This window comes from Vicugna pacos, chromosome 3, assembly GCF_048564905.1.
Source record: "Vicugna pacos chromosome 3, VicPac4, whole genome shotgun sequence".
Lineage (NCBI taxonomy): Eukaryota > Metazoa > Chordata > Mammalia > Artiodactyla > Camelidae > Vicugna > Vicugna pacos.
This window is the reverse complement of record NC_132989.1, coordinates 12,628,983-12,648,392: the sequence shown is the minus strand read 5'-3', so window position 1 is coordinate 12,648,392 and position 19,410 is coordinate 12,628,983. Positions and strand designations below refer to the sequence as shown.

Here is a 19,410-nt window from a genome sequence, read left to right as displayed (position 1 = left end):
GAGCACGTTGATGGTAGTATTGGAACTGGAGTCCATGACACTTGGCTTCAAGTTTCCTTGTAATTTCTTAAAGCATCTGCCTTTGATTATATTTCTTTCCTTTATTCTTAAAGTGAGGATCATGAACAGTTCTTTAAAACATTTCTCCATAATTGCATATGGTTCTCCCAGTTATCCATGAGAACAATGTGAAAAGTCTCATTTTCCCCAGTTTGGTAGTGAGGAAACACCAGAGAGGAAAAACAGGTCCCCAAGATTTCATGGCAAATATACGCCTGAGCCATATTCACGCCTTTTCAAGCTGACTCCTGAGTTAGTGCTGTTCTGCAGTGCACCACATGCCTCTGGCCCCGAATTTATGCACTCTGCGCTGAAATGGATATTCTGTGTATTCAGATAGAACATTTGGAGGAATGAGTATTTATACACAAATTCAAATAGAGCACCCAAATGGGGAAACATTGTGAACCTGGCATATTTAGCAATTATAAATGGGAGATGCGACTGTGGGAAGGCAACTGACATAAATTAGTGTGAATATCTGCTCTTGGTGGGGAAGACTAGATAATTCTAAGTTTTGTGTTTTTTAATTTATGCACCTCATTTCTTACCTGTCCTGAGAATGAAATGAGTGACTCCTGTGGGTTTTGTCACTGCTCACAGTTTGATACGTTTCAAAAAAAAAATTGTTCATAGGAGAATAAATACAATTTAAGGCCCTGTCACACACATAGCTACCAGCAGAAATTGTATGCAGGAAAGACAGTGTTCTATTCCTTTTTTTTTAACCACTGAAACTAGTTTTGTGCCCTTAGACAATAGTTTTCCTTGATGCTGTGCCACAGTCACCCCAGATGTAAATCAGAGAGTGAGAACTGGTGGTTTCTTGGGCAAAGCCATGACTAGGATTGTTCATGTGGGATGGCTTTGGGAAGGCACTGGTAGGTTAAGTGCCACTTGTGTGGGTTGACGGAGATGTGTTCACATGAAATGATACCCCCTTTTCTATGTATTGTCTGTGATTCTCAAAATCTTGCTGTAACTCTGTTTCCTGTGACTTTTTTCCCTAACAAAAGCCGTTCCCATGCATGTCTTTATTTTTATTTATTCCTTTAAAGGTATAACTGGGTAGAACATCTCCCCTGCTCCCCATCCAGTTGTGCCTCTGCTCTAGGGCCCTGTCCTGAAATCTTATGCCTCTTGCTTCCAGGGCTGAAGTGTCGCTTAGTAAGTAGAATGAAGAGGCTTTGTCTTTTGTGAGGCTTTAGGTGACAAAAATTTGGCAGAGTGCGTAGTCTTTTTGGCGGAGTCACATAAAATATCCATCTGTCAGAACTAGAGGCCTCAGTGTGGGAGGCAGCCTTGGTCTTCGTGATGTAAGTGAAGTGTGGCTTTCACGTCCAGCCTCTAAATAAGAATCATAGGCTTAAGGGGTTGCCTGCCAGTAGGATCTGCCTTCTACCAGGGGAATTTAGCAGACCCGTAAGCTCAGAAGAATGCGTCTTTGAAGGGAAACTTGGGTATCTGGGTTGTGAAAGACATTGTTAGTTGACTTGGACATACCCCACATCTAATAATATGAGGATTTGTTTTTCACTCTCTAGTTAAGGTAGCCCCAGGAGTTATCTTGGTAATTTTACTTACATTTGAAATACATGACAAACAGAATATTGGCCATTGCTCTCCTGTATTACCTTCTATCTTTTCAAACCAGGACCATAGTTACAGAGAGTGGTAGCACCAGAATTTCTCTGTTGGAGAGTTTTAGATGGCCTGTGAAGCTTGTCTTGCTATTGACACATTGCTTGACTTACATACTTATTTAGGGTAACTACAGTAGAGAGTCACCTTGCCAAGGATGGAGACAACTATATATATATATATACTTGTTTAGACCTTTCTCTAATTTGTTAAGGTCATCAAGTTCAAGGATGAGGATTGGATAAATTGCCCAAGGTTGCAACAGACGTCAGTAGAAGGGTTGGGCTTGAAAACTAAGTGACCATTTCTGAGGAAAGCAAATCCTTTCCTAGAAGCAATTAATTAACTTTATAGCTTCAATAGGAGAGAATCTCTGCTTTCTTTTCTTTTCCCAAGGCCAGCTAAATACTGAGTGCACTGCAGTTGTATTGATTTTACAGAGCACCTTATGCAATTCTCCAAGGTGTATGAAAGGTTTTTGTTTGTTGATTGATTTGTTTTGAAGTTTTTAGCCAACAGTATTTTACAGGTATTCTAAAGGAAAGAATGATTCTATTTGGACTCATAAATATTTTCTGAGTCAGAGAGAAGAAAAGGCAGTAGAAGAAACTTTATTCTAAAATTATGTAATTTCAAGGTGTTATGTAAAAGAAAAGTTTAGTAGAATTAGTGGATCAGTGAAGACTAACAAGGCAGTCAAGCCTTATCTCAGAGAAGAGTTAGGCTCTCCAGTCAGCATGTGAGGCAAAAACAGAGTTTAATTAAAACTACCCTTGAAAATACCTGTGCAGGTGGCTTAATACCTGAGAAGTCCAACCAGGACTTCTGCCAGTTTTTCCTCCAGACAGATCAGATATTTGCCAGTTTCACCTCCAGTGACAGAACAGACACCTCTTTTTTTGCATGAGTACAAATTATTCTCAGGATTGTTACAGACAAAAAAGTACCGTGTGTCTTTAAACACCAGTCACATACAGCCTTGTAAGATGCTTACTTGGTGAAGGTGGAGCGCACGTGAGGAGACCTGCTGAGGGAACAAGTCCCTGTAAGTCCCCCTTGAGAGGAGTTGTGTATGGAACCTCACTCTCCTCTCTCTCACTTTCTCTCACCTTCTCACTTGATGCTCTTCCCCACCCTCTGGAATGAATCTAACTGAATAAGACTAACTGCATGTAAGATATGGCAGAACTTAAAACCCAGATTTTTGACTCTGGTTCTAGTCTGACATTTCTCAACAACCCCACTCCTCCTCTTCCCTCTTCCCTCTTCCCTCTCTTCCACACATACTTAGTTTGTGCCTGTATGTACCAAGGACTATAGAAAGCACACATGTGAATCAAAATTCTACCCTAATAGAGTCTATAGACTTGGGAAGAAAGAAATTAAAAATAATTGCTGGTAGATTTATTCCATTGAGGGACATAGAAGTTCAGTGTGCTAGGGGATCGTATAACTGGACAACGTGATCACATCATGTTGGGTTTTGGGGAGAGGAACTCATGCTACTTGATACCTGTGAGACCTTAAGCACATCACTTAAATGTCTCAATTTTAATTTTCTCAGAAATTGCATTAGTGGTTGCCAGAATTCAACTGAATAGGATAACCTATTAAGTGGAACATTAATTATTCCTCCTGTTGTTGACCATCTGTCTCATATCCACATTTGTACTGTGTTGTATCAGAAAGTACCTGAGGGGCTGAAGTTAGAGATGTGCCTTCCTCTGCTTGGAAAATCAGACTAGTTCAGGAGAACAATAAATAGATTATATTGTGAAACTCAAGCAAAATATGTTACATGAGTTCAAAGAAGGGAAGAATCCATCCAAGTGGGTGGGAATGCAGAGCAGTCTTCAAATAGTTGACTGGGTTTTGTGAGTTCACCTAGGGGGACAGTGAGCAATTTGGGGTATTATGGGAGGGGACATAGAATGTAATGGATGCAGGTATAAGAATGCTATCACATTGGGCTGACATAGGTATGGCAGGGATGATCTCAAAGTTAGCTGGGCAAGCCACTGGGGGTCCAGAGTGGCTAGGTTTGTACTTCACTGATACTTCTTTCCACAACTTTAAAACAACAAAACGTCTAGCTTCTTCCAATTACAGAGCATTAAAAAATGCTGCATTACTGTAATATCCCTATTAGTAAATGTATATGAAAATGTTTTCTCTACTGCTGCTACTTTTTGGAATAGCCATGCACGCCTTTGAAGATAGGTTTATATATCCTTCTTTTCTCATATCTCAAGGTTGTTTGCTCTCTTATGAATTACCTTACAATTCACCAATTCTACAACCCAAAAGCAGACAATTTTTTGAGATTCTTTTGTGAGTTCTATAGACCATATAATTGTTCTTAATGTAGAAAGAGTCCTCCTTTTTGACCACCAAATTTCTTCACTGCCAGTCAGTGAAGGACTCCTAACTTTTGGAGGTTACTAACATGGAGATATTTATAATCATACCCATCTTTAAGGTATGTGAAATTAATTCATAACTATTTTTATTTTCTTAATGCTCACAGTATACATTTTCTAGACCACACAGTAGAGTGTATAATTATATGCTATATGGATTGTATTCTGTAAGAGTGGTTGGTTATTTCTCTAGGCTCAAAAAATATTTAAGTGCTAAATCCTTTATGACCTTTGCATTTCCTGCATAAAATGGCTAAGACAGGGCTAGGCATATATTTTTAAAATTTTTTCATTGTTTAACATTTTGATGGACACTGTGTCCATGTTTCTTAATAAGATACCTGATACATATTAAGCTATAAGTTAATTGAAGCTAAAGGAATGACTGAGGTTGGTCAAAAACTATAGAAAGGCTCAATGCTCAGCATGTCGTGATCTTTTATATCTTTACATTAGGTTAAAGGAAAGCAGTGATAGTCTTTGACAGTGAACCTTCTGCCTAGTCTGGTATGCAGCAGTCTGGATTTGAATCCCAGCTCCAGCAGCACTTAATAGCTATGATGTTGGGTCTCTCAAAATATGGGCAGTAATTGTACCTACCTCATGGAGTTGTAAAGATTAAATGAAATAATGCATATAAAGTAATTTGCACAGCTTTAGAATATTATTAGCACTCATTAATTGTTAATTCACTTTGTCTTCAAGATTTTCATATATGGAATGACTTTATTTTTAATGCCTAATTTGGTGGGGAGCTTTTTCAATCCATTACTTTCAGAAGTAAGCATCAATCCTTAATGGTTCAATTCAGGCATTTTCTTCTGAGGATTATTACAGCAGAGGACAAGACCTCTGTAGTCTTAATTGGTACCTAACCAGCCCACTTCAGCTAAATTAGAGTGTTGTGTGGAAATCACTGAAGGCTCTCAATACCATGCCTGACATTAAGAGCTGATGGGAAATGAACTGGAATTTCATGCCTTTGGGCATCTGTCTCCTCCTTACCAATTGAGTGCTTAATGTTTCCTTGCTTATTGCACAGTGAATCACAAGCTGACTCAGTTTGATCCTTCATCTGAATTCCAAGGAATAGTCAGTCAATATTTGTTGATCCAGGAAGCCAACTACCCATTCTTGGGATCATGAACCTGAATGGGGTCCTCTCTTTCAGGTTGTGTTTCATCACTGTGGACGTCCTCAAGACTTGCCACATGAAAATCCTCAGGCCTATCTGCTTGAAGAAATGTTTTTTAAAATTTTTATCTCAGGAACCAGAGATATCTGACTGGATTAGCTTTAGGGTCAGCACCTGGACTGGAAAAGAAAACAGCTTCTGTACTCCAGAGGTCACTTTGGTAGCAGCTCTATTTAGCAGGGGAGTTGATGGTTATTTGTTCAGCAAGGAGTATCACAGGCATCCAGTCACTCAGACATCCTACCCAAGACTAATGCTTTCCTTCACTCCATTTGTGCTCCAGCTCAAAATATACCGACTCCTGCTGCTTCCCTCCATCATCATAGGCACCTCATCCAGGCAACCGTTTTCTCTTGTACAAATATACCACAGCTGTCTTTTACCCAGTTGCCCCCAAACAACCCATTCTTCACAAAGTAGCCAGAATGATTAAAAACAGAAATAATGAAAATAATTAAAAATAGTGATAGTGATGGCTATCCCTGATCCAGTGCATTTGTCATGCACTGGATCCTGTTTTTGTTTTTAAACAACTTTAGCGATACATAATTCATATATCATAGTAGTCACTCTTTTAAAGTGCACAAGTGATTGGATTTTAGTATATCCACAGAATTGTACAGCCATTACCATTATCTAACTTTAGAATGTGTTCATCACCCCATAAAGAAAACCTTATACTCATTAGCAGTTCCCTCCTCACCCCTCAGTCCCTGGAAATCACTAATCTTCTTTTTGTCTTTGCAAATTTGCCTAAATTTTGCAGGATATAGAATTCTTGATTGGTATGTTTTTTGTTTCAGCGTTTTGAATATGTACTGCATTCTGCTACATTCTGGCCTTCATCTTTTCTGATATGAAGTATGCTCTTAATTTATTTGAGGACCATTTGTATGTGAAGAATACATTTTCTCTTGACACTTTCAAGGTTTTCTCCTTGTCTTTGGCTTTCAATAGGATGTATATGATGTGTCTAGATGTAGAACTCTGAGGTGCCTTACTTGGGTTCATTCATATTCTTGGATGTGTAAATTACTACTTTTCATTATCAAGTGAAAGAAAATGTACAATGTGAGATTTGTGAGTTAAGTTTCATTCAGGGTCTTACTGGAAACTGTAGCCCGAAAGCCTCTCAGATAGCTCTCCTCCAAAGAGGTAGAGGGAGAGGCTAGTTTATACATTATTATTATTTTTTTTTTGTCCAGGGAATACATGAAGTCAAGCATCCATCTTGGGAAAAAAATTACTGCTAGTCACAAAAAAACAGATATCACAAGTTAATGATTACAGTGCTTTTCTATGTATGGGAAGATGCAAGATGCTGGGTTCGTTAAAATTCTTTGTGAGATATGCCTGACTATCTAAGGGGCCTGTTTGTTCAGAGGACAGAGCATTCTATTGGCTTCAATTTCCTGTGTCTGAAGCAGAGTGCACTATTGCTCCCTGACTGCAGGGGCTTAAACTTTGTAGCTGTGGCTTAAACTTTGTAGACTTGGATGGTGAGTGAAATGCTCTTTGCACTTTTTTTGTTTGCATCCTCAAAGCTGCGGGGCTTTTGGCGATAATTTCATAAAATATTGTTTCTTTCCCTTTCTTCCTAGGTGTATACCAAAGGGAAATGAAAATATTTGTCTACACAAAAACGTTTTACAAAAATGTTCACAGCAGTATTATTCATAATAGGCAAAAAGTGAAGCAACGCAAGTGTCTGTCAACTAATGAATGGATAAATAGAATGTGGTATATCCATGAAGTGCAGTGTCAGATATTACTCTGCTTTAATAAGAAATGAAATATTGGTATATGCTATAACAGATGAACCTTGAAAACATTCTAAGTGAAATAGGCCACACACAATGGCCCATGTGTTATCAGATTCCTTTCATATGAAATGAATTCCAGAATATCGTTTAGCATCCAATAGCAAGTATTCCTGTTCTAAAGTAGTTCATCACGGAAGAATTAAAAAAAAAAAAGAACCTCTCATGTGCTGAGGTGTCAGTCACATGTGTTGGGAACATGAGAAATGAACTGCCAGCCAGCCCATCAGTGAAGCGTACAGTGAGGGACCTACCCATAGTAAGTGGCATATGAAAAGATCCAGTGGTGTCAGGCCTTGGGAAGTGGGTACAGTTCAAATCCTGACTCCTTCCCTTATAAAATTACTGATTTTTAACCAATTTTAGGAGATTTTAAACCAATCTGACCTTTTTTTTTTTTCATTTTTAAGATGGGTCTAATTACACAGTGCTGAAAAATGACAAGGACAGTTGAGCGAGATAAGTCATGTACTGCTCCTAACACCTAGCACGTTCTCATTGCAAGTTCATGGAGGAATGTCAGTCTGGGGGAGACACCTTCAGAGTAGGTACTCTCACAAGCGGCTTACTGAAGGAGCCCAAAGTCCAGCTAATTATTATTGCTGTAAAAGGCAGTGCATAGTAAATGTCAAATGAATGGCACAGGTGATAGCGTATTACTGTAAATGCAGTGTAGTGAACATAGTTTAGTATGAGACCAGTGTGTCAATGCTTCAGGTCTACCGCCAGATAACTAGATTAGATTTCAACTAATTTGTCTTTTTTTTTTTCCTAGTCTGGGTAAAAGAGAATTAAGCGTCTTCTCTCTGAGTTGTTGGACTTCATGTAAATAGATGAAAAGCATCTAGCAAAATGCCTGGTCCCTCACAAATGCATCGTAGAGATTTGTTGAAGGGAAGGGATATTTCAGTTCCAAATCACCAGAAAAGGGTTACAGAGGTGGTAGAACCTGTGTTACCCTCTCACAGCAGCCGAGCAGTTGGGTTTTCGTAAGCTCAGGGCACTCAAGGTCTGACGGCTTGTTCTAGCTCTGATGTTGGCTGCTCCCCACCTGAGCACGACACTTGCTCTATCTGTGGTCATTGTCTGGTTCCAGGTTGATTGCAGGTGGAGAAAGAGTGAGACGAAGTGTGCAGGCAGGGATCACTCTGATGCTTTAGGTCAGAATTTTTCAAAGTGGAATGCCTGCATGCCAAGAGGCAACAGAGTGGTATGTGGGGGAAATAGAATTTAAATTTATATGTACTTTAATAAATCAATTTGAATTTTTAAAACATTTTGTGTATATTTAAAGTATTCACAAAATGTCTGTGTGAATTCATAAATATACTTTATGGTGCACAGTCAAAAGTATCTTATTAAAGAGTGTGCACAATCAAAGCTTGGGACCAGTAGTCTAGCCTAGAAACTCTCCTGGTAATTTATATTTCTGCTCCCAGCCCAGTGATGGGCTTGTGTTCTTGAGACTGGACTCATAATAAAATTGACACAAGACAGATTAACAGGAGAAAATAAAACATTCAAATTCATGTGCGTAGAGATCTCATAGAAATAGGGCCTAAGAAGTAGCTAAAGCAGGCAGCTTTTATACTTACTAGACAAAGAAACAATAAATTGGTCAATTCCTTAATTGACAGGAGAAAGTTATTTAGGTTTTGGGAGCTCGAAAATGAAGAATCTAAACAGATTTGGGGCTTGGGGGTAGTACATTAGAGAAGTAACAGGGTTGGTTGATTCAGGCTTCTTGGCCTGAAGTCCCTGTCTCTGGAAATGAGTGTCCTTCCACCTCCAGATGCAGGCAGGGCACCGTTCACATGGGAGGGTTATTTCCTGCTTTCAGGGAGGCAGAGAGGAGGGTCAGAGTGTCCCTCTTGCATCAGCCATTTCTTGAGTAAGTTTAATTCAAAATAATCAATGTGCCATTTAGGCATATGTTTTGAGGGCAGCCAACAAAACCAAGATTCTGAAAAGCAGAGTCACCTGCTCAAGTAAAGACAGGAGTGTAGCTAGGAGCCAGAGCCTCCCGTGGAAGAACTGTTTATCTTGGGGTGATGGGGGTAAATGTGTGTGCCTTGGTGTGGTTACGGGAGTTGGAGGGGTCGTAATCAGTTTTTGTTTTTGTCTTTTTCTACTAAATAGCCCTGGCAAACCTTAGTTACACCAAGGCCCTCTACACACCTATTAGAGAAGCTAGAGCTGAGAAAAGGCATCACCTCTGCGCCTTCCAGAGTTCTGTCCCATGACTCTTGGTGTCCTCAGTTGATTTTGTTTCAAAACTGTAATTTCACTGAATGACAAACACTCTTTGTGGTGGAGCACACTCAGTTCCTGTGACCCTGGATGCCTGAGGGGAAGGGATTTTTCTCTGTGGAATTAGCTTGGGAATCACTGAAGCATCTGTGAAGCCGTTCTTGCCAAGCAGTGTTTCTTTCTTTTTCTTCCCCTGCAAGGGAAGGGGAGGCTGGATGTCTGGCTGGGGAATCTGTCCCCATTGAGAATTCTTTGCATTTTAACTAAAGAGAATCTCAGGAGTCACTCAGTCTATGAACTCCTGTGAAAATGCTTCTGTGCATTCGACTAGCCGTACATTGAAGGCACAGTCTTGATCTTATGCTTAAAAGATACGCAGATAGTAACAGCTTTGGGCAGCAGAGAAACACTTGTTTATTGACTGTAAGGAAAATGATTTTTTTAAGAGAAAAAAGAATGGTGTGTTGTACAGATTAGATTATTAGGAGGATGTGTTGCCCCCAGGCAAACGTTGTGCTCATTTAAAATGTAAATGAATCTCCACCATCCTTCACTCTGAGCCCTCTCAGCCTCCATTATGTGAAATCAAATGGGCTTTGTACTGAGGAGCTGTTCTGCTCGCAGTGAGCTAGTCCCTCTCCACACAGAGTTGTCCTGCTTGAGAAGTGTCCTGGGCTCCCCGTTGGAGGCGGCCCAATCTGCGTGGTGTAACCAGCTCAGTGGGATGGGCACGCTTGTACCTGCAAAGGGGTCAGATCAGCCTCCTGTCAGTTAATGAAGACCTTCCAGGGCCTTCCTCTGAGGGAACCAAGCATGCAGAGGGTGGAGAGGTCAGCAAAGAGAGTGCTTCAGTAAGGAACAGGTGGTTAAAAAGCGATGGATTCTGGGTCGTCTTCAGAGAAACTGGCAAGTGATTGAAATGAGCAGCCATGGGTTAGACCTAGCAGTGATGGACATAGGAAGGAGAGGACAGCAGAGCAGAGGAGAAAGAGCAGCAAAGTGCAAGTCTGGAAACTGAGTGCTGGCCTAGGCTGAGCATGAGCCATCTGTGGAACCTTGTGCGCATCATTTTACACTTCGCCCTTCAGGTTCCCTGTCTGTGACATGGGGGTTTTGGATGAGCTACCTTCCAAGGTTTCTTCCAGCTTTAATAGTTTGCTGAGCAGTGTGAATGAAAAATACTACCTGCCTTATCAGTAAACAAAGGATGCTGCAGCCATCAAGTCATCAGTCACTCCCGCTGCCCCTGACAGTGAGCAGAGGAAACTCAGGGTGTGAAAGAGCAGGATGCTGGCCCTAGATAGCCAGGTGCATATCGAAGGAATGATTTCAGTGAGCCCAGGCGTTTGCAGCTTCTCATACGTAGAAAAGTGCTCAATTCCTTAGCTTGAGATATCTGGTTTTCTTTAATTAACAGCAACCTTTCGATGCTCTGACCACCTGGTCTTTGTGGCAAAACTCCTATATATCCTGGCTCCTCCCCTGCCTCTTTGGAGCGATCTCTTAGAGCAGTCTTACAGGCTGCCTCCTGGGCTCAATTCCTCAGAAATGTCTGCTGAATAAAACATAACTTTCAACTCCTCGGTTATGTATTTTTTAGTCAACAGCAGGAAAGCCTTTGCCTTTCAGTGTCCCTTTTATATGTCTGTGATACTGTCCAAGGCCTCTTATTCTAGGTTTCCACGTCTCTTGTGTTTACATAAAGGTTTCTGTCTGTGGAAGAACTTTAATACATCTCAGCACCCTTATTTGTAATCTGTGGTCTCTATAAAAGCAATATCTATATAAGATAGACAGAGCAGTTACTACCTGAAAACTGATGTCCATGAATTTAAACAGTGCTTCAAGGCAGGGAGTTAAGGAAGAGGCAGTGCTGTGGGAGGAGGTGATTACCTGCATGTCTGACCTTGGGAGTATCCTTCGACTTCTGAAAGGCACAGTGGTGGTGACGGCTGCCTTGCCTGAAAGCACAGGGCATAACCAGGTTAATCATTTTAGGGTCTGAAATACCAAATTCCATATTGAGGAATTCATGGATTGCTAGTCGCTGGATAGAATCTAACTCCCTGGATGCCTCTAGCTTTCACTGAGGCCAGCCCCACAATTGTCTCTTCAGCCTACCCAGAGAGGCAGCATGATGTAGTGATTGAGGCTGAGTCCCTAGTTCAAATCCCAACTATGTCACCAGTCAGCTCTTTAATCTTGCACCTCTCTGGGCCTCAGTTTCCACCCTTCTAGAACAGGAGCCACAATAAAAGTAAATGATAGAGTTTCAGAAAGGTAGACTGAAATCATACATCTAAATTACCTGTCTCGGTATCTGATGTGTAGTAAGATCATAGTAAAAACCACAGTCGTTATTCTCAGATGTTTCAGAGCCAGCCTTAGGTGCCACCTTCTTAATTATTCACTTTTTATTACTTTGACCCACAGAGATCTATTCGGTCTCAAGTGATAGCACTTCATATTTTTATAGCCTCATTTAGCTCTTGCCTACACGCTGTCTTGAAATAGTCCCCAACGGCAAAGCTTCCCAATCACATAGTAAGCTCCCCAGTGAAAGAGGAGGAGCCAGAGGCAAGTTGAGTGTCTTGGTCAGAGTGAAGTAGCTAGTACTTGGCTCAGTTCTTATGTCCTGGCTCCAAGACCACTCCGTCGCTCACTGTTTCTCACAGTGCTCCTTACTCCCTGAAATGAAGACTGGCTGAGTCCTCTCATAGGCGGTGCTGAGAGTGCTTTCCCGGGAGAAGGAAATCCAGGCTCGAGGAGTGTCGCAGCGGGACTGCTGGACTCGCCTGACCTGGGCACAGGGCCTGGAGCTTGCCGTGTCTGAGCCTCAGCTTCCCCAACTTCAAAGTAAGCCGGCCGTGGTCAGAACTGCCTGGAGCGTGGGCGCTGGGGCTAGACCAAAGGGGCTTCATCCTGGTGCTGCCACCGGTCGTGTAGCCCTGACCCCCTCTAAATTAGCTCGGTTTCTCCAGGGAAGGTGAAGGCATTGGTACCACGTTCCAGGAAGAATTGTGGCCATTGAGTGAAACAGTGAGTGTAAAGCACTTGGCACAATGCGGGGCCCCTGGCTGTGCTTTGTTGTTGCTGACGTTGTCATCCTTAGCAGCATCGTCATCGTCATCGTCATCATCGTCGTCGTCTCTATTAGCTTTTCTAGCACAGCAGGAGAGAACATAGACTATGAAGTCAGACTCGGTTTTAAAAATCCCATTTCTTAATAGCTGTATGATCTTGGGCAAGTGACCTCTTATCCTTCGCTTACTCATTGGTAGACTGGGGGTAGTGATAACGGCTACTTTACAGCGTTGATAGGAGGATTAGATGAGGTATTAAGTGTTTTGTAAATTGCCAAGCATGTAAGTATTCAAATATCAGCTGATATAAGTCATGATAATATCTACTCATCTATCACTTCTGTGAGCCCCTAGTTACAAGTTGAGGCTTTGGAAAGAAATCGAACTTATGCTGTGGAACGTGGTAAAGCCATCTGTGAGTAGGTGTGGAATTAATGTCTTCAGATGCAGGCTGCCAGACATGTGTCTACAGCCAGTGCAGTGGCCTTTGAAAGAAAACAAATGGGCTGTGGCAGGCTTTTGGCCTCCTTCCCTAGGACCTGCATCTTGGCACTGATGTGCCACTTCCGCAGACCGGCTGGTCAAGTGGAGACCAGCTGACTTTCTCTCATCCCACTCCTCACATTGCGAATGGAGGAGAACACTCAGGAGGGTGTTCTGGACGAGGTGTGATGAAACCTGAGACCCTGTAGACAATAAAGAAATGCAGTAATGAAATGAAGATGTCCTGGAGGAAGTAAGGGATGCAGGAAAGTAACGACCTGTAGGAATGAGTGTTCTTTGTAAAAGTACTTCCTTGTCATTAAAAGGGGCCTCTGATTAGAGCAACCCCATTTTGTTAAAGGACTTATACTGTAGTGCTGAACCAGAAGCCACTCTTTTAATAAGCTATGTTGTGGTTGTTAGAGTCAGGTGTACCAGGGTTCAAATCCCAGCCCTCCAACTAATGAGCTGTCTGATTTGGGGCAAATGATTCACACTCTCTGTTTTTCTCACCTGTAGATGATTTTTGATGTTTTTGATAGTTTCTGCCTTATCCTTGGTGAGTGATGTAAAAAAAGATGATAATCAAACACTTAGCCCAGTGTATGGCATTTGGTAATAGCTCAATAAATTTTAACTAAGTGAAGATAAAATTATCAGATAATCCTGTCTGTGTAACTGCAAACTAAGAAAGTCCCTTTATCTTTTCTGAATCTGTTTCCACTTCTGTACAACAAGAAACCAGACACCAATCAGCAGTATCCCCCAAAGACCCCACATAAGGAGTCTGTTTCAAGCAATAACCCAGGAGACAGAGATGATGGAACCTGACTGTTCTCAGAGCTCATAGTTTCAAAAGTTTGGGAGACTATGAAAACATCCTGTTTTCCTTTGATGATTTATTTTTCTAAGTCTGTCTTTTAGTTCTGTTTATCTCCTTGGGAGTAGTGAGTTTACCAGACTTAGAAAAAGAACACTGAAATAGGAGATGCCTCTGTGGTCCTGCGATACCAGACAGCTATGTGACCTGAGGCAGAGGTTCATTTTCCACACTGGTCAAGCAGGGGACCTTGACTAGATGAATGGTAAGGTCCCTGTGAGGTTTGAAGCTTTGTGTGTATGATTCTAAACTATTCCCTGCAATTTATTCTGAATTTTCCTGACCGCAGCCTTTGAGTTGCATTAGTCAGTTCAGGAGTGCCATAATAAAGTATACAGTGCGGCTTACACAGTACACATTTATGTCTTGCTGTTCTTGAGGTCAAGGTGCTCACTGATTCAGTTTCTGGTGAGAACCTTCTTCCTGGCTTGCAGGTGGCTGCCTTCTTGCTGTGTCTTCATGTGGTGAAGAGTAAGCTCTCTGGTGTCTCTTCTTATAAAAGCCACCAATTCCACCATGAAGCCCCACCTTCGTGATTTCACCCAACCACCTGCCCAACGACCCCATCTCCAAATGACATCACACTGGGAATTAGTGGTGGGGAGTGACTTAATTCAGTCCATACTACGGTGAATGTGGGAAAGAATATCTTTGAAGTATTCTTGGGTTTATTCATGTAACCCAAAGCTACCGAGCACTTAAAAAATGAAAGTAAGACAAGCAAAACTTCAAACCCTTGTGGAGCTGACATTCTAGTTTGTGTGACATATAAGCTATATGTTCATCTTTCATATAATACTTCTGGTATCATTCATAGGGAGTTAAATGTTGATTTCCCAGGAGGCATGGTAGTAAACCAAGCATTTCTTTCTATTTTATTAACTTAGAGAATCTTAATTCGTAGTTATGCTTGATGATTCTTCTTTTGAAGTGGCCAATCTCCCTAATTTACACCTGAGTTTCATGGACATTCATGAAGATGATATTAATAGTTAATGTAAGCATTAGATTTGTAGTCAGAAAATTTGAGTCTGAAAACATTTTTAGTCCAAAAACTTGGCTTTCTTGTTTATTTGTGTATGATCTTAGTCAAGTCACTTTAATTTCTGTGATTTGCATTTTCCATGGTTCAATTTAAATTTAAAAGCTATGGGTTTAGATCACTAAAATTTACCATAAGATTGTGCTACAGTAAATTGAGAAATGAAAATGTTAGCCATGACTTTTTGTAAAGATGAAATACATTAGTGGAAAACATTTGTAAAATAATTTTGTCTGATTACTAAGCAAAGTGAAACTTTTACATATGACCATTCCCTTTCCTGTTCTGGTTATCTAATGCTACATAAAAAAATTACCCTCAAAATTCATGATGTAAAACAATCATGTTGCACTCATAAATTCTGTGGGTCAGAAATTCAGACATGGTACATCAGAGATGGCTTGTCTCTGCTTTCTTGATGTCTGAGGCCTTGGATGGAAGACTTAAAAGTTAGGAGCTAGAATCATTTGTAGATGTGTTTGCTCATATGTCCTGGTGGTTGATGCTAGCTGTTGGCTGGGGGTCGCAGTTACTCTCCATGTAGGCTTCTTTGCATGGACTGGTTTGGCTTCTTCGTGGGATGCTGGCTGGCTCCTCCAGAACAAACATTCCAAGTAAAGAGACCGTGTGGAAACCAATCCTTTTCAGAAGTCACATGGCATTGTTGTCAGCATACTTTCCTGGTTGTAGCAGTCACAAGAGAGTCAAGGTCCAAGGAGAAAAATTCCATCTATATTTTGATAGAGATAAGCAAGTTTGAAGAGCATATGGGGTCTGAAATACTGTGAGTATTTTTGAAAAATATATTCTGCCACAGTCAACCCTCTGGCTACAGTGATTCACATCCTTCCCATATATTTGCAAAATACACTAACCTTTCCATCCTCACCCTCCCACCAAAGCCTCATCCCATTGTAGGATTGCTATGTAGTCCAGGCTCATACTGTTTGCCGCACGACAGGCCAATAAATTGAGAGACAGAGTGGGGTAAGGAGTAGCAACTTTATTCAGAAAGCCAGCAGACCGAGAACATGGTGAATTGGTGCCCCAAAGAACTATTTTATCTGAGTTACAATTCAGGCTTTTATACCAAAAGAGCAAGAAGTGTGGCTGGTTTTTGCAAACTTCTTGGTTCCAGAATCCTTTGTTCTTGAAACTGTCCATGTAGGCTGGTCATAATGTTTCTGTAAATCTCCAAGACAGTTGTTTTGCAATTTTGTCTCTATGGGAAAGTGTTACACCTTTCTTTAAAGGGAGACAGAACCTTGAGATGTTCCAGGTTATAGGCAGCATTCTTACACAAAGGTGCAGAGCCAACACGACAAAGCACAGGCAACAGGTCACTAAGGTTAGAGCTAAAGGAAAAGGTCCAAGGTGGAGTACGTTGGTTCTCTTCTGTTACCATTATCAGGTTCAGGTTGGAGGTCGAGGATCTCATCCTCTGAAACAACTGTAGGAGAGAATGAGGTTCTTTGAGTGCAGCCTCTCAGTACAGTTTCTTAGGTACAGTTTCTCTTGATACAAGTAGCTGTGATCTGTACAGACGGTTGTCTTTCCCATCATACACCCAACACAGCATGGGAGAACTGGCGGAGGATAAGTACTAAGGATCCTCTCATTTAACAGTGCGAGGACGGGGGCGCACGTCACTTACTGTTCACAGGGATTCTGAGAATCAGTCAGGTGTGTGTCGCCAGTCCTTTGGGCCTCAGGGTTACTTTCTGAGAATGATTCTCTGTGACTCTTGGATCTGACCTCTGTGTCATCCTTTCCTGAATGTTTCCTTCAAAACAGTTACCTCATAAATGTTAGAAATTTCCTATCTATCTTATGGGGATTAACTCCATCTGACCAAAGTCACAACCATAAATATCATTGAGATAAGCCCTTATCTATCTTAGACTTCTTGTTAAGTTGCAAAAGGAAAATGCCCTTAAGATTTGTAGAAATCCTGCACTTAAACAGAGAGAATCTGTAAGGTATACCCTTAAGATCCTCAAATAGACTTTTATCTCTTGGAGATACTACTTTTTTTTTTTTTTTTTGAGATCTTAGCAAAGGGTTCCAAAGTCACACTTTTGGATTTATCTTCAGATCCTGTTTTCCTGTGTCCTGGATATGATCTCTACACCAAAGCCATTTATTAATTGAACGTCCCTGACCATCTGGAGAGGGTGGAAATGAGAAGTTCCATTATTTCCAAATCCAGGAAGTCCTGGCTCCTTGGTATTCTCAAGTCCTGTGCTTCGCATTCCTCTGTCTTCTTACATTTGCTGTAGGTTGCTGTGGCAGTCTGCAGTGCCAGGCTGCACCTTCAGCAGTCTGCCTGGAAATCCCCGTGGCTCAGTCATCAAGTTCACTCAGTACATTTTTCTGGTTTCCATGTTATCACAGGGCACCATGCTCCTGAGCTTTGCACCACTACATAAAAAGTGCCTTCTTTCTTTCAGCTTCCAGTAATGCTTTCCTCCTGCTCCGTGAGTCCCTCACTTTCAGTCTCCTGGAGGGCCATCAGGAGTCACTGATTAACTTTTTAAGGCTCTTTTAAGTTTTCATAAATACTCTTCTCCATGTTTTGCAGTCTCTGTCCACCTACAAGTCTCAAAGTCACCCCCCTGGTTTTAGGTATTTTTGTGATCGCAATGTCCTACTTCCAGGTATGAAAATCTGTTTTAGTTACTGTGTGCTGTGTAACAAATTACTGTGAAATCTAGCATATAAAATAACCCCTTATTATGTTTGTGGATTCTCTGAGTTAGAACTTCGGACAGGGTGTAAAGAGGATGCCTTGTCTCCCCTCCATGATATCTGAGTCTCACCCAGAAGGTTCATTCTGAGGAATGGAATCTTCTGAAGCCTTGTTGACTCACAGATACGGTGGTTCATCCAGGCTCTTGGCTGGGGTCTCAGCTTCTTTCTACGTGGTCTCTTTGTGTGGGTGAGTGTGGTCCTCTTCACAGCATGGTGGTTGGTTTCCCAGAGAAAACATCCCCAAAAGAGAGGGGTTCAAGTGGGAGCTGTTTTTTTTTTTTTTTTTGAGAAAATACAAATACAGCCCCAGAAACATGAAGTATCACTTCACCGTCTGGGTTGGAAAAGTCAAGCTTTCTCAGTTTTGAGGGGAATGAAAAGAGACTACAGCTTTTGATGGGGAGTTGCAAGGTTCTGGAGGGACATGTGGCACTAAAAATATTATTGTGGCCATTTTTAGAGACTACAATCTTCCATGCTATCTTTTATTTACATTATTTAAACATTCCTGGTTTAAAAAAAATTAAACTAACACATACATATGGCAAAGATAGAAGTAAGACAAAAAGGTAGTGAGAAAATTAAAAGGCCCCTCTGCTTTTTTTCTATGTCTGCACTCCTGTTTAAATATTAAGTAGTGACTAAACTTAATCTTACTAGCTTTGTCATCGTTAAGGAGTACTCGGTACGTATACCAACATAGGCACATCAATACCATTCTGTTGAGTCTGTTTATATTTAAGTCACAAAATCTTTTGCCATCAGTCTATACTAGTAGGCTTAGCGGTCACAGGATAGTCAGACTTCAGGGAGCTTCTCTCAAAAGATTTCATGAATCTCTTTTCTCAAAGCATCTGCTCCAGTTGCAGTTTGCTGAACGGTGCCTGTGTTTCCCACCCCATTGACGATGACAGGAGGGTGTGAGGGGCTCGCCACATGCTAGGATAGTAGAGTGGCTGTTCAGGGGCGAAGCCAGCGGTCCTCGATGGCCAAAAATGGGTTTGGTTGTGTTCGTTCATGTTTCATGTTCTTGAGCGTTTGGTAGGACATAGAACAAACTTAGTGGACAGGTTTGTTTGTTATAGAGGCTTGGTGTCTGGTCTTGATATTCCTACTGCTAAACTTTGTGCCCTTGAGTAAGACTCCTTTTTTTCTCTACCTCTTGATGTAAGAAAAAAAATTTTTTTGAACATGAATTGGTTGAAATTGAACTTTGCTGCTCAAAGTGTGGCCATGAAACAGCAGCACTCACATTTCCTGGGATGGCTCTCCAGACCTACTGCATCCGATTCTGCATTTTAACAAAATCCCCTGGTGGCTCACATTAAAGTTAGGAGAGCATTGGACTGAAGACTCTCTAAGGTTCCTTTCTATTCAGACTTTTAAGGGTCAACGAGACTTAAAAAAGTAAGAAACAAACAAAGCAGCTGCAGTGATAATGCTATTTTATTCTTTCTGAGAAGAAAAAAGTATGACCTGTATTTGTGACATAGATTGCAACACTCCCTACTGATAGAGTCAAAAGACTTTTGTTGTTGTTGTTGTTAGTTGAAAATTGTGCAGACAGAAGTGCCAGGGGATACAGGAGCTCTTACTGTGTTTAGAGATCTTACAGCTCTGTTGTTTTCTCCCTGACTCTTGTGTTCGGTCAGCTCCTCAAGGTTGCTTTCAAGAGTTCTATTAGAAGCAAGCTGGGAAGAGTAAAGTGACCCACCAAAGGTCACATTGCAAGGCAGTGCTGAAAATGCCAGTGATAGTGGGTGACGGCAGTATGCCAGCAAGGTC

General features: G+C 41.3%; 1 long non-coding RNA gene across 8 annotated transcripts in view; it reads left to right on the top strand.

The window, feature by feature from the left end:
* Positions 1-19,410, top strand: part of LOC140691221 (uncharacterized) — a 647,918-nt gene that overhangs the window by 544,944 nt on the left and 83,564 nt on the right. The gene's annotated exons all lie outside the window — the stretch shown is intronic.